The sequence below is a fragment of the Protopterus annectens genome, chromosome 9.part0 (genome assembly GCF_019279795.1).
Source record: "Protopterus annectens isolate FY-2018-M chromosome 9.part0, PAN1.0, whole genome shotgun sequence".
NCBI classification, from domain to species: domain Eukaryota; kingdom Metazoa; phylum Chordata; order Ceratodontiformes; family Protopteridae; genus Protopterus; species Protopterus annectens.
In genome coordinates, this window is record NC_056743.1 from 111,481,977 (window position 1) to 111,497,237 (window position 15,261).

Consider the following 15,261-nt stretch of genomic DNA (forward strand, 5'->3'; position numbering starts at 1 on the left):
TACAGACCAATAAAACTGAAAATAATCTTCTCTGGCAGGTCTCTTAGGGAGATACATGCTTTCCTTGAATAAATCTGCTATTTGTCAACATCTCCCATAGTTCACTCATGGACTAGCCCCCCCTCTGGAAAATGAATGCCAATATAAAATTTTACTTCTGGCTATAAACAGCTTCTGGAAGTCCAAGAGAATAACTTAAATCTGCAATAACATAAGATACAAAATTAGAAATGTCTGGAGAATTAGACTTTTTTTACAGATCTCAAAGGGAGACACTGACCTGTACTCCATATTTTTAACAAAAATGTTATATAAAAATGCCACTCTAATTTCACAAGCCATTTATGCAATAAATTCAGATAAAACAATGCAAGAAAAATTATAAATATCAAAATCAAAAGCACATAAGTGATTTTCTGAGAAACCTTTAGCTGCCTTGCCTACTTTAAAAATGTACTTGTCCACTTCTCCAGTATAACAGAAGAAATGACTCCCTTTCCCACCACAGAAGGAAAACGCATTGAATGAAAACGAAATAAATCTGCAGTATATGAAAGATACATGTTTTGGTGGTTTCACTTCATAATCTTGAATTACAGAAAGCTCGAAATTCAGTAACCCAAGACTATAAAGTCGAACCATTCACAACACCGAAACCACAATCACGAACATACATACATCATGCACCACTTAACATACATACATACCATTCCACCCACAGCACACAGACCCCACAACCCTACACTACAAATAAGCAGGGGGGTAAGCCCCCCTGCACCCCCCATGTAGGGGGCAAGCCTCCCATACTTATATATACCAACTCTGAGGTCGCACAAAACATAAAAAAAGTAAAAACTCACACCACACCATCCTCCACTCACACAATTACACATCACACATACACAAACACCAACAAATCCAACACTTACACCTCCCTACCCTTACCCACACACACAATGCACAAAAACCCACAGAAACACTCACTCACTTGCAATTTCAGACACCATAACACTACACAGGTTGAACCAGAAATGCATAAGTGCGGATTCGAGAAATTTGAACTCACTCTCATGCACTTTCGGCATTCTGGTTTTCAGCTTCATGGTCTCTGCTTACTGAATTTCGAGCTTTCAAGTAATTCAAGATTATGAAGTGAAACCACTTTAGTATATGTTTTAGTAGTAGAGAGAGAAGTGAGCAAACGCTTACGGAAAACCCAAGAAATGCTGCAAATATGTTTTCAAAGAATGGTGCTTTCCTCCTTGGCTACTGCTGTTACACTTCTTGTTAAGACGCTACTCCTTGTTTCTTCTTTAAAAGAACTTTTATTAAAATGATTTAAAACCAAAAACAAAATAAAAGCTACAACCTAACCATTTGAAAGTTAGTGTTGTAACGTAAAACAGAGAGATGAGCGCTTTCGGTTTAACAACCTTCTTCAGATCTGCTTAACATTTGCAGCTACTTCTATTTATATTCATGCTCCTGACTTTACAGTGAGAGGATATAAGGAAGAAAAACTGGATGAAGACAAGCTTAGAATAGCATGAATATAAATCACAGCCTAAAAATAACAGGAGTCAAAGGCTCAAACAAGGAGCATGTTTTAAATGATTTGTTTTCTGAAGTGGGTGTGGATGGGTGGGTGTGAGGGGGGGATCAACCACTGGCAGCAGCAGTAAAGAGGTTTGCATACCTCTGGACCTTTCAGCTGAAGAAATCTGGATAAAGCCTAAAATAAAGGGGGAACAGAGGCTCAGAAACAAGAATAGATTGTAAATATTGCTCTTACAAAACTACAAACTTGCTTAAATAAAAGCATTTCTCTTAGCATGAATTTTATGAAGGAAATTCAAGTCTGACACTCAAATGTATGTCATTATTTAGTAACTTCAATCTCCAGTGACTGGCAACAAGCCAAACATTTAGGAGAAAGGGATCAAAAAATAACCTGGACATTTTTTGAAAGTGTTATATTTTGGATGCAAAATTATTCCTCCAGCAACATTTACATATACTACAGCAAGTTTGAAACAGTGAGTATGGAATTATTTTACATCAAAAATAGATATAGTTTTTTGGTGTGATGCAAGAGTTTGTAATTAGTGTGTGTGTGCCATCAGAGGAAAAAAGTTTGAAAATCGCCTGCTTAGAGGATTAAGTTGTTAAATGAGCTGTTTCCTGTGTTCCAAAGTTTGATTCCCTCAGCCTCCATTGTATAAATGTGCGACTCTGAGCAAGTCACTTAACTAGGCACTTCTACTGTAAAAAAAAGAAATAAATAAAATAAACCCTGCATGACTCATTTCTAAGTCCCAAGAAGGCGTTTCTCATTTTTTCTTTGGGAATATTCAAAGAGCTTGCTGATGAGACCTGCATCCACAGACAGCCTCCAGTGTTTTACTTTCCCCTTGCCCTGAGGCAATTTAATAACAGAGAGAAAAGTACTTTGTCTATCTCTGTTCTCCATATTACTCCTCTGCCATCTTTCAAGAATATTAATTATAATTTCTAATGATATCTGCAGATAAAGTGTCTATTCCTGTTATTCAGCCAGATGCCTTTTCTGTTTACACCATTTGACATATGAAACTGCAATCTTCCAGTTGGGCAAAAACATTAACAAACCATGGCCCATATGCTTTTGATTTGTATTTCCTATTTAATTCTGGGGTTACAAGGATCCCCTACTCCCTAAGATTTGTTCTCTTGCTTATTGCATTCACTTACTGAGTATTTAACAATTTAAGTGGATTATGTTATCAACTACCATGTTAAATCACAATGACTTTATTTTTTACATCCTTTTCTTTTAGTATTGCATTTATATACAAGCACTCAACCCCAAGAAGTATTTGATTCTGAGTATCTGGTGGGCTAAAGGTTTAGCAGTGCAGCTAAATTTCCAGACAGCAGGATATCACAGTGCAGTGTCATATACTTCTGCCAGGGCTGCTGTTTGCTCCCAGCAAAACTTCTAGCAGCTGGTTACGGTTTCTGACGAGCATCTAAACACAGCTGGAAATGTGATCTGTAGAAGCTAGAACAAATAAAATGCTGATCAGCTCTTGTGGAGAACTGGTTTGTAAATATAACATGAGAAACAGAACTGTCACTCTGGTGTTTTGTAATTATTTCCTTGGAAACTGATTAGCAGTATTTTGCACACCTGGTTGCTGGCAGCATCACTCTGTTCATTAGAATAATTATAAGCACTTATGCTGTGTAATGATCCCTGCCACCATCTGAAGCTCATTCAACATGGCTCCAATTAGCAGAAAAAAAATAGCTGGATTTCCACAATTCCTTCATTTTGTATTCCACTTAAAATATTTCTTTCCTAAACAAAAATCCCCTATTTTACAAGTTGTAACTCATTTTCTTGGAATAGTTTAATAGAGATAAAAACATTGCTGATGAATCCTTTCTTCTAAGCAACTGAGCCTAAATGTGAGGCAGTTGTGATGGTCAAGAACATTCTACATCAGTCTGAGGGCCATGATTGCATAGCTTTTGTGCTATTTTACCAATTAAAGCTTAAACTTCTTTCTGTGCATAGAACGTTTTTCTCATCAAATGTGATTTTTACCATGTATAGTTACTCTTTTTCAAGCACTGTCTTTACTGACTACAAAGTATGTGACTAGAGCAGGAGACCTGAACTCATTCTAAATGTGCTACGTTAGGCAAAGAAAGGTACAAAAAGTGTTTGCAGGGTACCTGGAAAAAAGCTCATAGAAATATGAGAAAGCAGTCTCAGCATTATTCAAAAGTATGAAAGAATATTAATGTTCTCCTTACCTTTGTGACTTCAGCATCTTATTCCTATGCCTGTCATATGCCATTCATCCCTTCTCAACATCTTTGCTCAAGAATTTTAGACAAAGCCTAAAATAATGGGATGACAAAGGGCCAAACTCAGGGGCAGGTTTTAAATACTAGTCTTATATGCTTAGAAAGTTATTTGAATGTCAGGTTTGCATTAGCATGCACTTTTTGTAGGATATGAAGTCTGAAAGTCAAATGTCTATTATAATTTAGTGACTGAAATTCTCAATGACTTTTCAGAAAGCCACATGTTTTAGGAGGAACAGACCAAAAAAATGGCAAAAATGTGGACATTCTGTGAAATTCTATAAGTTGATAAAATATGCATGAATTACTCTCTGATGGGACTGTGGAGAAAGTAATGGAGAACAACTCCCTCACACTATATATGGTGGGAGAAAAGGGTACTTCATAGTTTGACCCAAGTGTTTTCTCCCAAATGCAATGGGCACTGGTGTTAAGAGCATGCTAGCTCGGTCTAAATTTATATTATCTTTAGTTTCATCCTAGCTATTCATCATTCAGACATGTGGCATAAAATCATGGCCTGTTATTCATTCCCTTTCCTCTCTATTATTTCTAACTTTGTCTCATTTCTATCATTCTCTGCCTGTTGTCTTGTTCACGTAAACTGCAAATTTTTCCACCGGCCAACAATCATCTTTTATGCCCTCTCTTTGCCACAGTATATTAATCCTTATGTATTTAAGTTTGCTTACTTCAAAGTGCACTAATCACACTGAACAATTTCCAGCATATTGTTAACAGCTAACATTACATTGGAATGCACATATCAAAAAGAGTAGCAGAAGTTCCCTGTTGGCCTGGCCAAATTTCTCCTAGTAATATAAATGCCACCTCTGGTCTCCCTTTAAAGGAGGCTACTAGCCTAGTGGGATTAACCCGGTCAACAAATAAGTTAAAAAAATATACTGTTTCCTTTTTCTTGCCACACATTTAAGGTGTGAAATGTATACAAAAGTAAACTTATTACAGTGATTCAAGGCTTATATTTATTGCTTTATTTGTTTATACATCAGTTATCAGACTGTCCAATTCAATTAAACCTTGACTCAAGTAAAGGCCAATGGAGAAAAACTTGTCAATTACACTACCAGATGCCCAAAATCTAAGCAGCAAGGAAGTGAAAGAGGAAAGAAGATTTAAAATCGAGTCAGACTGCACTGTAGGACAGAAAAAATGGTCCTCTGACTATGACAGAGATGAACCAAGTTTATTTGGGCTTAAATTGTAGCCAGACTGCTGAAGAAAATAATGGGTCAGAGCACAGAAGGAACTCGTGGAGTGGGGAAGAATGATAAAACTCTGTCTGCTTGCCTCTTCCCCTGGGGTATGGGGAGTGTATATATCTCTCAGGATGGGAAATCCTTAATTTGTGTCCCCCATGGAGACCCTTGGGGGGTAAAATTTGTCCTCTTACGAGAGAGAAGACAGAGTCATTGGGGGTTATGTGAATAACAAATTGGCCATCAATCATCAGTGCATGTGCAGGGAACAGTTCAGTGGGCTGTTCTCAAAAGTTATTGTCAGGTCAATAAACACAATCCCTGTTAGATGACATTTCAAAGTGGCAAGCAAAATTGTATCTCTGACTCTGTAAATACTGAGAGAATGTTGCAACCTAATCTTTATTCATGTCGGGTATCTTTTAATATCCATATGTATTACGCTCAAAGAGATGAAGAGAATGAGGTGGTAAAAAAAACCCTAATAGTTTAATAGCTACCATGGTGATGGTTCACAACCAGAGGATTGATAGCATGGGTTGCAATGACTGCCAGGCCATATGTGGCAAAAAAATATTTGAAAGAAAAAATGAACAATTCTCCATTTGTAGCACTGTGATTAAAATCAAACTCAGACTTGTATCCTTCTCAAATTATTCCTGTTGTGACACAGCCTGTATTCTTTACAACTTAAAAATGCATGACACTTCTCTTTTTTTACCCAAAAGTTACTGTAGAATTAATGACTTAATACTTTAATTAAGCAGTATTCTCTGGGATTCAAACAAACCATCACACGAAAGAGTCCTGCTTCATGCAGCACTGTGCATTCATTCATAACTAAATGACATTTTGATCTTTTGGTTTTCTGTGTGGGAGTTTGCCAACAGCCCATTCAGGTGATACATAAATGTATGTACACCTTTCTTATACCAAAATCCAAAGACTTTGAGTTTATCACAAAATAACAGGATCAAAAGTTAGACTTGGCTAGATTCTTATGACTGAATAGTCTTTGAGGAAATCATTCCTCAACTATGTAAACAAAAATGCTGTACCATACTACATCTAAACCCCAGTCCATTTCTTGGCAGTAAAACCCCTGCATGCCACATTGCGTTTGCACTTTGCTTCTCTATTATGTCTGTTGTTAAATTGAATAATCAAATAATTTCTTCTTAAGATGCATTAAAAGAAAATTTAAAATTCTTTGAACCCGAAATTTGGGAAGCTCATACTTCACATATTAGAAAAACACCACCACCGTGTGCATATGCATGCGAGTGTGTTTTTGTGGTCTCTCTCTGCTTTTATGACCGATGTTAAAACTTTCTATTTCAAAACTTCCAAGTACATTGTTTCACAAATTTCACTCATTCACAATTAACTTTTATACTGCTTACATAACTGCAAAGGATTACAGTTGCAGATTTAAACTTGATTATGTTATATACCATCCACTTTTGTATTTTTTCTTGACTAGCAGACTGTGGATTCTAAAGTTTTTTTAATCATTCACATTAGCTTTCAGCAGTATTTTATTAGGGTCCTATTCTTCTTTAATGCTGTTAAGTTGCAGTGCAACATTTCTTTTGTCTTTGAGATACAATCCACCTACATACACACTAAATTAAAAATAAAGTATGAGAAGAAAAAAAAACTGTAGCAAAGGCCAATAAGATGATGGGATGAATTTAAGTGGACAACTCTACTAAACCCAAGTGCTTCTTTTTGGGTGTGATTCAAGGTTGAACGTTTAATTAAACTGCATAGAGCACAAGCATTTCTGAGTATCTGGTTTAGTGGTTAGATAGTTAGAAAATAGATATATGTTTTACAAGATCTTTTAGTAAAAGAGATATGCATAGAAACAATGCCTAAATATCTCTGGATAGTAGGGAGGTTTAGAAAGGTAGTGTTTTGAGTCTGCAGGTCACTTCTACCTCAAAGTAGATTTTGACCTGTGAAAGTCATGTGTACAGGAATAGATGGCATGATTTTAAGTGGGAGGGCCAATAGTGAATTTAGTGGCTGTGTGGTACAGAATGTGCAAATCAGAGGACTTGTCGGGTAGCAGTGGAACACTGGAGGTGGGACAGAAGTGAAGCAGCTGTCATCCCTCACATTTACAGGTAACAATCAGTCAACACATGTATGGTGACTCTGAAAGGATCCCTCCTGCTGTCAGAAGAGATAACAGGCAAGTGAGATATTTAAATAACTAAAAAATAAGGTTAAAAGGTCATAAAAAGCTGCTGCTCATTCAATGTGTGTCTCTGAATATGCCTGAGGCAGAAAAGGCTTGATTACATACAACTGCCTTACGCTGCAGTACAGGACTATTGACTGCTGTGAATAAAAGTAGTCAGAATAAAATTAACACAAAACAAAAATTACAAACTACCAAGTGCACATGTCTGTGCTGCACAGAGAGGGAGTTCTGCAAAATTAAGCAATATAACACAGAAAATACAAGGAGTTGATCAAGCAGTGTAATCAGTTAAAAACCATCCGGGAGGCTGAGCACAGTTTAAAATACATGCCTTTCTGTAGTTGCACTTTGCAACTCTTGCTTGCTTGGATCCCAGTGAGACCAGCACACAACATTTTGCAAAGTCTGTGCATTATTAATTTCTAGCATGATTTAAAACGTGGTCTAATTGCATATATGACATCATTGCAAGTCAAACCCTTAATTAAATTTTCAAGAAAAGTACAGTTACGTACACTTACCATAAATGTATTCAAGTGTATTCACTGTTGCAGTCATTACATTTGGGTAATCTGCTGGCAGATTGCCCTCAGTCAGCCTGATTAACAAAGTCTTGGGTCCTGCATCGGTTGCTGTGCCTTTTCCATGACGTCAGGTCATCAGGGGTATAAAACATGCAGCCACTGCCATTAAATCAGTTTTTCTTGCCCCAGATGTCAGGTGCACCCCTAATGGAGAGCAAATAAACATAAAAACACAAAGGTATACCTCAAACAAAAAGCAAATACACCAAAAAGGCTTTTAAGCATAGTAAAATAAAGTAGAGGTATAGCCAGAAAAAGTTAGGGGGCTGGAGGGAGGATAACCACGACTGCAACAATGAATACACTCGAAAATCTACATTTATGGTAACTGTACACAACTGTACTATATTCTTCGTGTTTCATTGTTGCAGTCATTACATTTGGGTAGATTCCCAAAGCTACGGTTGGGAGGAGGAGTTTATACAGCATTAGGGCCAGCTATAAGGCCCTGCAAGACAGCAGTGGCAAAGCCAGCTCTGGATTTAGAGAAAATTGGTAAATGATAATGCTTGGTGAAAGTATGCTCCAGGTAGCAGCTTCTAGGATGTCCCTGGTAGGAACACCTCTGAGAAAGGCTGCAGAAGTAGATGCAGCCCTGGTGAAGTGAGATCTGATCCCCTGGGGGATAGGTTTTCCATGGTGCTTATAGCAGAAATGAATGCAATGGCTTTATCCATTTAGAAATAGCTTGTTTTGAAATAGTCTTCCCCTCTGTCTCTGCAGCAAATGCTACCAGCAACTGTTCAGATTTTCTTCATGGTTTAGTCCTGTCCAAGTAGAATCTAAGTTGTCTGTGCACATCCAAGGAATGCAGAATCTATTCCCCTTTGTTCTGTGGACTGGGAAAGAAGGTTGGCAAATGAATGGACTGATTAAGAGCCACACTGGAAACCACCTTGGGTATGAAGGATGGATTGGTCCTGAGAGATACCCTGTCCACATGAAAGATAATGAAGGGCTCCACTGCCATAAGGGCCCGAAATTCAGATATCCTTCTGAAGTGATTGCTAAAAGGAAGGCTGTTTTCCAAGAAATACATTTTAGGTCTGCAGTAGCAGCTGGCTTGAAAGGAGGTAGAGTGAGTTTCTCCAAAACAAAGTTAAGGTCCCAGGCAGGGGTTGGAGCTCTCCTGGGTGGTCTCAAGTTTTTTGCCCCTCTGAGATACTGCTTGAGCAGAGGATGATAGAAGAGGGGAGGTGCTGTGTTATAATGAGCTGAAATAGCTGAGGTGTGGATTTTAATGGAGGAAAAACACAGGCCCTTGTGAAGCATCTCAGTTAAGTATTGCAAAATCTGAAGTAAATTGGGTGCTGCTGTGCTCATCCCTAGAGATTGGTTCCAGGCACAGAACTTTTCCATTTGTCAGCATAAGATTTTGTAGTACTAGGTCTCCTTACCTCCAAGATGACATCCATCACAAGTCTGCTGAGGGATGATAAGGGTGAATTTAAGTTATTAGCCAGGCTGCAAGTTTCAATGTTAGAAGCTGAGGGTGCAGAATCTGGTTCTCCTACTGAGACAGCAGGGAAGGGGTCTGAGGCAGGTGCCATGGAAATAACTGCGACACACTGCGCTGGAGGGGGTACCAGTGTTGGCGCGGCCAATCTGGAGCAATCAAGATCATCCTTCGTTTGTCCTGTTTGACTTTTAGTAGAACTTTGGGGAGCAGAGGCAGTGGAGGGAAGGAGTAGATTGATAGGTTTTTCCAGCTGGAGGACAAAGCATCCAATTTCCAGGCTTGTTTGCGGGGAGTCCTTGTGCAAAACTTGTCCAACTGGTAGTTCTGGGGGGAGGCAAATAGAACTATGTCTGGGCTCCCTCCCATTCGCTTGTCAACATGTTGAAAATCCTTGGTTCCAGTTTCCACTTGTGTGGGTCCATGAGGTTTCTGCTTAGTCCATCTGCCAGTATATTCAATTTTCCTGGCAGGAATAGAGCTTGTAGGTGTACTTGGTAGCTCAAGGCTGTGTTCCACAATGCTACGGCTAGTCTGCAGAGGGGGTAGGAATGTGTAACCCCTGCTTGTTTATGTACCACATAACTGTGGTGTTGTCCGTCTTTACCATTAGTTGTCCTGAAAGAACGTAGTCCTTGAAGGCTGTCAGAGCATTCTGTACAGCTAACATTTCTTTTTGATTGATATGTAGGTGCATTTGATTTGGGTTCCATTTGCCCAGAATGCACTTCCCTGCCAGGTGAGCTCCCCATGCATAGTCTGATGCATCTGTTGTTAGAGTTTGGGTGGCAGGGGGTAGTGTGAATGGTAGTCCCGTGTTTTGGTAGCTGCCCACCATAGGAACTCCAGGTGTAGGCAAGGTATGATAGGAATCATTGTTTCCAGGCTGTGATAATGTTGACTCCATAGACTTTTTAGATACAACTGTACTTTCCTCATATGCAGTCTTGCATATGGAATTAGAAGAATGCAGGAGGCCATGAACCCCAAGGCTTGCAGTATTTGTCTTGCAGATAGCAGGGTTTTTGTGGCCTCTTGTTTGAAGTAAGTTACCAAATGAATTTGCTTTTCTGGCATGAGGAAACCCATCTGGGCAGTTGTATTCAAACTTGCACCTAGGAATGTAATTTGTTGACAGGGTACCAGTTGTGATTTCTTTCTGTTTATGGTGTACCTCAGACAAGTTAGAATCCTTTTTACAAATGCCAGATTATTTTAAAAGTATGCCCTGGTTTTCTGCCTGAATTAGACAATCATCCAGGTATGGATATATTTGAATATTTCTTTGCCTGCAAAATGCAATAACTGGAGCCAGGCACTTTGTGAATACCTTGGGCACAGTAGACAAGCCAAAGGGCAGTGCAGAGAATTGATAATGTGAGTAGCCTGCTTTGAAGCATAGGTATCTTCTGCAAGATTCCCTGAATGAGATGTGCAGGTAGGCTTCTTTTAAATCTAGAGGTGCCAACCAGGTGTTTTTGCCTAGCATAGGAAGTAATTGGTGAAGAGTCAGCACCTTGAATTTTGGAATCTCCAGAAAGGTGTTTAGAGTAGACAGGTCCAGGATTGCACACCATGATTTGTCTTTTCTGGGTACCAGAAAAAGCCTGGAGTAGAAATCTTGTCCCTTTTCCTCTTCTGGTACCAGTTGAACAGCCCTCATGCTTAAGAGGAAAAGTACTTGTTTTTGAGCCTCTGCCCACTCATTTGGGGGCAGGTCTGGCCACCCGTTTGGTGTTGACAATGTGTGCAAATGAAATCTGTATCCCTGGGACACTATATTTAAAACCCATTTGTCCTGGGTTATGAGTTCCCAGTTTTTTGCATGAAGAGCAATCTTTCCCCCCCAAAGGGGTGGTCAAAAGATAAGTACTTGGGAATTTTAAAAGGAAGTCATTGAGACAGTTTACCATAGGGGGGTGTCTTGTTATTTCCAGATTTGGAAGTGAAGGACCCCAATACTTAGTTCTGAGAGTCCTCTGGGAATGAAACCTGGGGTTTTTGCTGTGCCTGGGTTTGGCTTGAGAGGACCTGGAAGGGACTGGAAAGGACCAATTCTTAGTAGGCCAGTGCCTACTAAATCTTGGATGTTGCACTTGTAAAAAAATCTTTAACAGTTTGCATAGATTTAGCTTTATCTTTCATCTTTTTAAGAACGTCTTCAGCCTTGTTGCCAAACAGGTGGTCCTGATTTAAAGGAGCATCCAACAATTTAGCTTTAACATGATCAGGCAAATGTTGCTCCTTAAGCCAAGCATGCCTTCTATGCACAGACCCAGTAACAGCAGCCTCTAAAGAATCAAAACCACATTGCAAAGTATGTTTTCCAACTTGTTCAGCAGAATGCAATAAATCATGTAAACCCTTATTTTCCACACAGTCAGGAATCAACATTATTTTCTGTTTAAGCAATCCAGTATATGCTGTTGAAATTTTAACATATGAAATTGGCAGTTTAAAGCTCTGATTGCCAAGGTTGTAGAAGTATAAACCTTTTTACCCCATCTATCCAGCACACCCTGGAGTCTCTATCAGAAGGGGTAGGAATTTTTGCAGTAGAAGCCATAATGCCCTTGGGCCCCTGAGAAATAGTCTTGGGATCCGCAACAGGATTTTTGAAAAGAAACTTGTGGGACTCAGGAACCCTTTAATATCTGTCAGGTTTACTAGGAGCTGGAGGCAGGGATTCAGGGGCCAAATTGGATTCCGAGAACACATCATCAACAAGGAGATATAACCAAAGGCCTATGCTGAGGTAGAAGAAGGAAATCCCTAGCCTCTTTTTTTGAATCAGAAAATTCCTGGCTTTCCCAGTGGAAATGCTTCCTTAAAGTATGTAAAGTTTCCCCAAAAGAAAAATCCTCAGGAGGGGAAGCAGAGGGAATGGAATCCTCTGCATCAGAATCCTCATAAGTAGGTATGGACAAATCCAGGTCATCAGAAGAAACAGAATCCTGATCAGAAGATTCATAATCAAGCTCAGTCCTAGGCCTCTTGAGGGGGGGGGGGTTGACTATCCCTGATTAGAGTAATTAGATCTTCAGCCATTTTTATCATTTATTTTTTAGGCATAGGGGCTTGAGCATGTGGCCTGGGCTTCGTTTTTTAGACTTGGATCGAGATTTAGGCCTTAGTAATGAAGGCGGTGTCGATTTAATATGCAAGTCTGTAGGCCTGAATACACCCTCAGAAGCCAGTGCCTGCACAGTGGCTCTGGACCCATCCAAGGTAGAGACATCCATGGGTTCCATAGTTGAAGTATCTCGCGGCATACCGGACTCCGAATGGGTCTCAGTAGAGGCCCGCAAATCAGAAGCAGCAAGTATCAGGGGCTGTGAAGCACCTCACTGAGTACTGGCGAACTGGTGACTGGCTTAGGAGAAGTGTTGTCGGCAGTTTTGGACCTCGGCGGCCTGTCTCTGTCTTTATCTTTGCGTTTTTTTGTAATCCCGGCAGTCGGATGGCTACCTGACATTTCTGGATAATTAAACAGAAAATCAAAATATTTAGAGGCAAAAATATACCGATGACTGATAGTGCGCTGATTAAATAAAGCATAAAACCGACAGCAAGGTACGTCATGGTCAGGGCCTAGGCAAGGAATACAGTACGAATGAAAATCTTTATGAGGTATTTGCTTTCCACAAGTAATGCAATTATTAACTTTTACTGACATCGGTAAGGAGCAAGAAAAAGTTTCCTCAACGGGGTACTTAGCTTTATGTTGAAGACTTCGGGTCTGAAACTCAAAAATGAAAATTCCAGGAGTCAGCCGACCAGCACTTGCAAACTGGTTCGGACACTGCACGGCAAGAAAGACTGATGTAATGGCATTGGCTGCATGTTTTACACCCCTGACGACCTGACGTCATGGAAGAAGGGACAGCAACTGACACAGGACCCAAGACTTTATTAATTACGCCTACTGAGGGCAACCTGCCAGCAGATTACCCAAATGTAATGACTGCAACAGTGAAACACGAAAAACATCTCAGGGCAGTATGCAACTATGTTTTGAGATGTACTCTTCAAGGCCTTCTCATAAAAGTTAACTTTTATCTACACGAGTATTTATGTGGGTTTTCCATTAAAAAAGGCGGATATGGCTGTTATCATTACAACACAAGCTGATGTATAAGCCATCCTTTCTCCACTGGCATTAATATTATCACTTAAGACATTGCATGACCACAGAGTTGAGGAAAATATTCTGCATTCTGAGTAAAAAGAGTGAGACCAAGGATGAGACAGACAGAGATGAGTGGGCACACACACACATACACACACACACACACAGTGGAAAATGTTACATTGCTGGGACTGTGCTTCAATTATTTCAGGAATGGTCCACATTTCACTTTAATACTTTATGGCCAATGGCTCCTTATTAGAAGACCGAAGACACATTCTTTCGAATGTGCCTTGGTCGAACTCAAAAGACAGAAACAGCTAAAAGATCAAAGCGGCTTTTAAGCAAATTCTTTCCCTGGGAAAGAATTCACTTGGCCGCTTCATTACTTTGCCATTTTTGGCACTATAGTGCGGTCTCGGGAGTTGGTATATTTAAGTAGGGAGGGTGTGGGGGGCACAGCCCCCCACTTAATGTAATTTTTAAAGTGTTTTTTTTTTTTGTTGTTGGAACAGTGATTTTTTTTTCCTTAGGAAACAAAATCGCTGTTCGGACGGATTGAAATTGTAAGCTTTCACTTACATAGGGTCGATTAATCATTGTTCGCTTTTTTAAGCGTTTGGTGATCTAATTTATACCCTAGCTAACTGTTTTACAGCCCTGTGCTTACAGAGTACTAACTTGGTTGCATATTGTTGTCTGAATATAGCTGTACATTTCACTATTTACTAGAAATTGTTTATCTGACAAGCCCATGCGTTTATGCACTTGTGTAGCCGGTCTGTTTCCTAGTCTGGCAGGTCTCATGTTTGAAAAAGGTCAAGTGAATAATGCAGTTTGTAAGACACCTGGCATAAAAATTATCAAGAATTAAGTACAGCTTTAAAAAAATAGAGAAATAAAACTATGAAAAATACACTAAGAACTCATTATTAGGGAAGACTTGATAAAATGCTACAGTAGGTTAAGCAGATATTTAAGTACAGTGCATAACATGTTTTATTATATTTTATGATATATTTACAGTACTTAACACATTTTATTGTATTTAATGTCACCAGTTCAACCTGAACACATAATTATAAAGTGCAACAAGACAGAAATTCTGCACCTTCAGACTGATTAAAACAAATTGCCAATTACTTTTATTTCTTCAGTGGAACAGAAATAATTATGAGTAGCCTGGACTCATTTTATTGCAACATAACATTTTTTTTTTTAATATTTTTTAAAATCATTACCTCTGCAGGACATGTTTATACACAGATTTTCTCCTAGTCTTATATCATGACCTCTGTTCAGGTGCAAATATTGTTCACTTTAATATCTCCCAATTTATACATACATATACATATATATGCACATACAAAATCTCAGGTACACATCTAAACTTATTTTGCATACAGGCACAGAGACTCATAGATGTGCTAATGAAATGTATCTTAACATTTCTTGTAAAAAAAACATCTGCTGTATTTGAGGCAGAAGTTAAACTACGTCTGGCCATAAATGAATCGGAGTGTTCCAAACAGTAGGGTGATATTTCATCACTGTCTAAAACACAGGCTTGACTTAAACTACACTAAAATCCTGCTGAAAAGCATTTTGGTTAGAGTTACCCTAAAACCCTCACTTCTAATATTGTTTCTAGATTCTGAAGCATTTTGTTTGTGTTTTGTTTTAAGCATTAATTACTTTTTTTCATCGACGGATAACTAGTTCAAATTTGCATATTATGCAGGTCACAGCTGACAGAATTAAGTTTTGGCCTACAATTGTAATGTTTTACACTTCTTTAAAGAAAA